Raw genomic sequence first — 7639 nt, 5'->3', positions numbered from 1 at the left:
ATCCTCTAGGTACATCTCTCGATGGGGGGACCATGGTGAGAACAAGCCTAGCCCATGATATGACCCATTGCTTAGAAACACTCAACTTTGTAGGTCCCTCCAAAGCCCTTCCATGCATACAACCTTTGCTTTGACTTTATTCCCACACACCCACATTAGCCATGGCTGACATATTCACCCACGACGATGAGGCCTAATCTTTAAGCATCACGCTCTGAGGTTAGGTCATAATATCATTTCGCATTCCAAGAAGAACCGAACCACCATCTACCCATGAAAATCATTCCATAGTATTCTTGGCACTCATTTCACCAATCACAAGGTGCGGATCGCTTCTACTAACTACCTAATTTTGAAGGGTCCATGCCTCTTCCACAACCAAAGGAGGCCTCACATGAGAACATCTCCATTGCTTATCACCGTCCATGCCATTTTGATGAGTTGCCTTCCACCAGGGCTACCTGACACTTATCACCCCAACATGCCATTTTGATGCGTTGCCTTTCACCATGTCTACTCACTTATCCACCAACATGCCTTGCATCTAGATGGATCGGTCTCGAACCACACTACTTAACCTCAGCCACCAACTTTAGGGCGTATCATGGACCATCCACACCTTTTTACCTCAGCAAACAACTTCACCACCACTAACTTGGGTGACCCAACTTGGGTAATGCGAGGACATGGTCACACCATTATGAAGGGGCCCACCTTGTAGGTTAACATGGTCTCACCCGTCTGACCTATTGTAAAGTGCTATGCCGTCTTACCTACTCAAACGAGCACTAATCTTTTGTAAGATGACACTAGAACATATAAAGTGGCCTTACCTTGAGCTTATTGTTAAATAGATTTATCATCTTAGTTGCTTGAATGGGCACTTATCTTTTGTAAGATGACACTAGAACATGTAAAGTGGCCTTACCTTGAGCTTATTATCAAATAGGTAAAGTCTAAGGAGTCAATGTACCTACTTGCTTAAGGCTAGTAATAGAGGTCAGACCATTTTTAAGGCTAGTAATAGAGGTCAGACCATTTTTAAGTTTGGCTGACCTAGTGTGAAACTAGTCACTTGTATATAAGTCATTTTTGACACTAAACAAAGGTTAATAATTCCCTTGAAATAGAAAATACTTGTGAGCTCCTCTTCTTCTCTATTCTTGCTTGCATGTATGCTATTGTATACTAGATAGGTTTGTTTGTTGGCTTCCCTCTTGCATTAGCTTCTTCTTCTCCCCCCCTCCCCCCCGCCTTTTATGAGAAAGAACCATCTTGTGAAGACGAATCTCTATTTGCCTCCATCTAGCAAAGAGAGCTCTTCCTTTCACCCCATTGGCAAGAAGTAGTCCGGTGTGACAACAGAGTGGGGATGTGACGGGACGAGCTAGCGCACCCACATCAATAAGTTGCGATTGTGGCTCTAAGGTAAGGCCCAATGTCACATGATTTGGCAAGGTTAAGCTAAGCTCTTGACTTGAACAATTATCTTTAATTAGCAGGATAAAATTTGGTGTAATAATGGATTTTTGGCTTGAAAATATCTTCCAAGACATGGGTTAGTGAAAATTGTACACAATGTGAAACGACCTTCACTGCTTAGGACAAAAGTTGGCATACCAACCATGTGAGTGAGTATGCTCATAATGGTTTCAATCTTGGCTCAAGACGGTTTATGATCTTGGATCCTGGTCGATTCAAGTTTGGCTCATGTTGTGAGTAAACATGTGCACTCACATTTGCTCCCTAAGAGCTTAATTTATGTGCTTACACTTGATTCTTTCAATTTTAAAATATTTTTTGGACTATTTAAAGAGTGTTTAAGAGTTTAGTCCTAAACCTACTAAAGGGATTTGTGCAAGGAAATAAATGCTTAATGGTTATTTCTGGATGTTTTTTTAAATGATTTTTGTCTTCCTAATATGCACTACAATGCATGAACAAAAAACCACAGCTTTCAACACTTCAATCCATGAGTTTGGAGCTTCTAACTAGGGTCTTTAAAGTCCCTATCGTTCCTAATCACCTAGATCAAGAAATTCCTCAACTTAATGTAATGAATTCTAAGCATTTTGACAAAGGAAACCAAGGAAATGACTAAGAAATCTAAGGTTTTCATCCTTCTAGAGCTTGTAAACTAAATTAATATAAATCTTAATACGAAAACAAGATTGAAAAACAATTTAAAAAAACACACCTGAGTCTCCAATATCGTATGCCTTTTGGAGTGTGATGCCAATTAATCCCACGAGTAGTGAGGATTGCAAGGGATGGCATCATCCATTGTAATCCCCATGTGGGATGCTATCCCACATGCAAAGATAGTGTGGAAGATAAAAGGATATATACAACCTCCGTAGGCAAACAAGGATGTGTGTGTGTCTCTAGGGGTGCTAGAGCAACTTTAGAAAGCATATTGGTGGACACATATTTTGGCCAGGCGTTGATCTTGATCTTGATGTGAGAACCATGACACATCATGGATGACGTGGTAATTCTTGGTTTCCAAGATGGTATCATAGTCCCAGTTCATGGTCTTAGGCCACTTCTCTCCATGCTCGACTGGATTGGAAGGGGGTGTTGGAGGTGTAAATCTCACATGGGTAGTGGGGATTGCAAGATGGGAAAAGGGGTACCAAGTAATCCCACATGTAAAGACAATGTGGAAGATGAAAGGGTATATATAGTCCAAAGGGATACCTTCTATCTTTAGCTCCCCCAAGCTTGTCTTTTGTGGAAAGATTAGAGGGTTGGTTAGGTAGAGTTGGGAGGACATGCCTTAGCATGCCAAAATCTCACCACCACCTATATTAAGCCTCACCATAGCCATCTAGGACCATTTCACGATGGGGGGACCATCACTTGGAAACCCTTAATTTTGCAAGTCCCTCCCCAAAGCACTTCCATGCATACAACCTTTGCTTAGACTTCATTCCCACACACCCACATTAGCCATGGTCGACGTATTCACCATGATGAGGCCTAATATTTAAGCATCGTGCTATGAGAATAGGGCATAATATCATATTGTGTGCCAAGAAGAAGCGGACTACCATCTACTCGTGCAAATCATTCCATGGTGGTCTTGGCACTCATTTTACCAATCATAGGGTGTGGACCACTTCTACCAACTATCTGATTTTGAAGGGTCCATACCTCTTCCACAATCAAAGGAGGCCTCATGAGAACATCTCCATCACACTTATTATCACCTTCCATGCTGTTTTGATGAGTTACCTTCCACCACGACTACCCAACACTTATCACCAACATGCCTTGCATCATCTCGCGTGGATCGGTACTGAACCATACTACTTAACCTCAGTTGCCCACTTTTAGGGTGTACCATGTACCATCCACACCTTTTTACCTTAGTAATAGCTTCACCACCGACGTGGATGACACGAGGGTGCACTCACACAATTAGGAAGGGGGCTATGTTAACCACCTCGTAGGTTAACATGGTCTCACCTGTCCAACCTACCATAAGGTGATGCGAGGACATGCTCACACCATTAGGAAGGGGGCTATGTTAACCACCTCATAGGTTAACATGGTCTCACCTGTCTAACCTACCATAAGGTGCTTTGCCATCTTACCTACTCAAACGGGCACTTACCTTTAATATGATAATACTAGAACATATAAAGTGGCCTTACCTTGAGCTTATTGTCAAATAGGTAAAGTCCATGTACCTACCTGCTTAAGACTCGTAATAGAGGTCATAGAATTTTTAAGTTTGGCCAACGTGGTGTGAAAACTAGTCACTTATATATGTCATTTTGACACTAAGCAAAGGTTAATCATTCCCTTGCAATAGAATACTTGTGAGCTCCCATTCTTCTCTATTCTTGCTTGCATGTAGGTTTCCCTCTTGCATTAGCTTCTTCTTCTTCCCTCGCCTTTTGTGAGAAAGAACCATCTTGTGAAGATGAATCTTTATTTGCCTCCATCTAGGCATAGAGAGCTCTTCTTTTCATCCCATTGGCAAGAAATAGTCCGGTGTGACAACGGAGTGAGGATGCAACGGATGAGCTAGCACACCCACATCAGGAAGTTGCAATTGCGGCTCTAAGGCAGGCCTAATGCCACATGATACAGTAAGGTTAAGGTAAGCTCTTGACTTGAACTATTGGCTTTAATTAGCAGGATAAAGAGAAATGAGAACCATGATGGAATTTTGGCTTGAAAATAGTGAAAATTGTACACAATGTGAAATGACCTTCACTACCTAGTTCAAAAGTGGGCGCACCATGTGAGGGAGTATGCTCATATTGGTTTCAATCTTGGCTCATAATGGTTTATAATCTTTGGATCACGATGGGTTCAAGTTTGGCTCATGACGTGAGAAAACATGTGCACTCACATTTGCTTCTCAAGAGCTTAATCTATGTGCTTGCTTTTTTATTTTTTAAATATTTTTTTGGACTATTTAGGGAGTGTTTAAGAGTTTAGTCCTAAACCTAGTGAAGGGATTTGTGCAAGAAAATAAATGCTTAATGGTTATTTTTTTGGATGATTTTTTAATGCCTTTTGCCTTCCTAATGTGCAATGCAAGAATTGACGACCACAGCTTTCAACACTTCAATCCACAACTTTGGAGCTTCTAACTAGGGTCTTAAAGTCCCTATTGCTCCTAATCACCTAGATCAAGCAATTCCTCAACTTAATGTCATGAAATCCAAGCCCTTCAACCAACTTAGGAAACCAAGGAAATGGTTAAGAAAGCTAAGGTTTTCATCCTTCCAAAACTTGCAAACTAAACTAATCTAAATCTTAGTGTAAAGACATTTTAAAAAACACATATAAGTTCCAATATCGTATGCTTTTTGGAGTGTGATCACAATGGGTTCAAGTTTGGCTCATGATGTGAGAAAACATGTGCACTCGCATTTGCTTCTTAAGAGCTTAATCTATGTACTTGCTTAAAAATAAAAATAAAAAATTTGGACTATTTAGGGAGTGTTTAAGGGTTTAGTTCTAAACCTAGTGAAGGGATTTGTGCAAGGAAATAAATGCTTAATGGCTATTTTTTGGATGGTTTTTTAATGCCTTTTGCCAAGCAATTCCTCAACTTAATATCATGAAATCCAAGCATATCAACTAAGGAAACCAAGGAAATGGCTAAGAAAGCTAAGGTTTTCATCCTTTGCAAAACTTGAAAACTAAATTAATCTAAATCTTAGTGGAAAAACATTTTAAAAACACATCTGAGTTCCAATACCGTATGCCTTTTGGAGCGTGATGCCAATTAATCCCACATGGGTAGTGGGGACTGCAAGGGATGCCAAGTAATCCCACATGAAAACATAGTGTGGAAGATGAAAGGATATATACAATCCAAAGAGACCACTCCTATCTTCAACTCCTCCGAGCTAGTCTTTTTGTGGAAGATTGAAGGGTTGGTTAGGTAGAGTGGGGACCTACCTAAGCATGCCATGATGTGTTTGTCTCTAGGGGTGTTAGCGGCTCTAGAAAGCATGTTGGGCACATATGTTGGCTAGGTGTTAATCTTGATCTTGATGTGAGAACCATGACACATCATGGACGACGTGGCAATTCTTGGTTTCCAAGATGGTATCATAGCCCCAGTTCAATGTCTCGGGCCACTTCTCTTTGTGCTCGATTGGGTTGGAAGGGGGTGTTGGAGGTGTAAATCTAACATAGGTAGTAGGGATTTCAAGATGGGAAAAGGGAAACCAAGTAATCCCACATGCAAAGACAATGTGGAAAATGAAAGGGTATATATAGTCCAAAGGGATATCTTCTATCTTAAGCTCCCCCAAGCTTGGAAAGACAAGAGGGCTCGTTAGGTAGAGTGGGGAGGAAATCCCTGAGCATGCCAAAATCTCTCTAGGTCCATGCGGATGTGTATTAGAGGAGCAAACAAGAAATAGAAGCTAATCCATGTGCCCTGTTGCCACATTGATTTACATTAAATGCATGCAATGACACATACACATGCAACACATGTATGGATAAAACAAAAACTTACTTACAAAAAAAATACACACATCGAGCAAAGCCAGAGACCAAACAAGGAGAGAGCTCTGCTCTGCGTATCTTTTGATTAACCTCTGCTAATCCTCGATGTATCCTCAACCATCAGTCACTTCGAGCGCTCCGTCAGGGCCAGGGCAGTCTGCATGGCCGCCGCGTCAGGCTTTCCTCAGCCTAACGCGTGGCAGTTGCATGCACCCTCGTTACTCCAGTTCAATGCGCCGTCTCGTCCGGTCGACCACATCGGTGCTGCTCCTTCTCCTTCGTGCTTCCCGTCTCCTCCTCAGGCAGTTCACGAAGCCTTCCATGGCCTGCCCATGGAAGCTGCTCTCAAGTCACATGGTGCTGTCTCCGGCCTAGCCCTGAATCTCCCTCCTTCGCTGGCAGATGCCCACGGTCCTTCATCCTCTGATCGTCTCTGTTAGCGGGGGCATTGATGCTGCTGGAGTAGGCACAGGGGACGCACATATTGGAGGTAAGCCCTCAGTCACTCTTCCTTCTTCTCAAATTCGAAGAATACAGCATGATCTGGAGAATAGAGCTCTTATCGGATTGCTGGCGGGTCCTAGACCCCCAGCAGAGTCTATCAGAAGCTGGATTCGACTCCAGTGGGGTGCGATTGGTGCTGAAGTGGAGACCATCCAGGCCCTTCCTAAAAACCACTATCTGTTTGTTTTCAGCTCCCGCAAATAGCGTTTGATATCCTCAGCAGAGGTCAGTGGCTCATCTGTAATTCCCCCCTCAGCCTTTTTCGCTGGAACAAAGATTTCAATCGTGAAGCCTCTGCCTTGGTTAACTACCCTGTCTAGGTAGAGTTTCCTAATCTGCCCCTCCACTACCATAATCACCTAGGAGTCATTGGTTCTAACCTGGGGAAAGTTCTGGGAGGAAAACCCCGCTCGGATTATGTGCCTTCATGGCACCCTCAAGTTCTCATAGAAATGGACATTTCATTGGATCTCCCCTCAGCTATTGATATCTTCACCGCCGACGATGGTGAACACTTTGAGCAAGCCATAGTGTACAAGTACCTCCCATCCGCCTGTTTTCACTATGGTGCCAATGGGCACTTCGTCAGAAACTGTCCTCGACTTACCTCGGTCAACGCCCCTTCCCCAGCTTCTCCAGATGCCACCCCTCTTCAGCAAGCCCCTAAAGCAGCTAGAGTCACCCCCCCTAAGAGGGCGACCAAAGATACCTGGCAGGATGCTTCTAAGACCAAGGCTAAATCTGTTAACAAGTTTGCCCTCCTAGCTTCCTTGCCAGAGTGGGTTGACTCTGAGGTTGAAGAGTCTCTTCTCTCGGGATCTGATGAAGAAGCAGAGGTGGGTAAATCGCTGGAAGATCAGGTTAACGAAAATGATCAATCTGCAATGTGAGAACTGAATGTTAATGTTCTGGCGGGAGACACCTCTGCTTATAAAGGCAAGGAAGTACAGGTGGAGGGGGATGGGCTTTCCACTCCTATGGAGATCCACAAAGACCACAAAAGACCTATGCAAGCTGCTTCACAAGCATCGCCCATCAGAGTTCAGTCCAAGAAATCCAATAAGAAGTCCCATAAATGAGGATTGTTTCTTGGAACATCAAGGGGCTGTCAGACCCCATCAAGGCCAGGAAGCTGAAACAGTGGTTCCGC

Source organism: Cibotium barometz, chromosome 37 (genome assembly GCF_041138505.1).
Source record: "Cibotium barometz isolate CiBa-2024 chromosome 37, ASM4113850v1, whole genome shotgun sequence".
Taxonomy (NCBI): domain Eukaryota; kingdom Viridiplantae; phylum Streptophyta; class Polypodiopsida; order Cyatheales; family Cibotiaceae; genus Cibotium; species Cibotium barometz.
Note: the sequence above shows the minus strand (reverse complement) of the source record.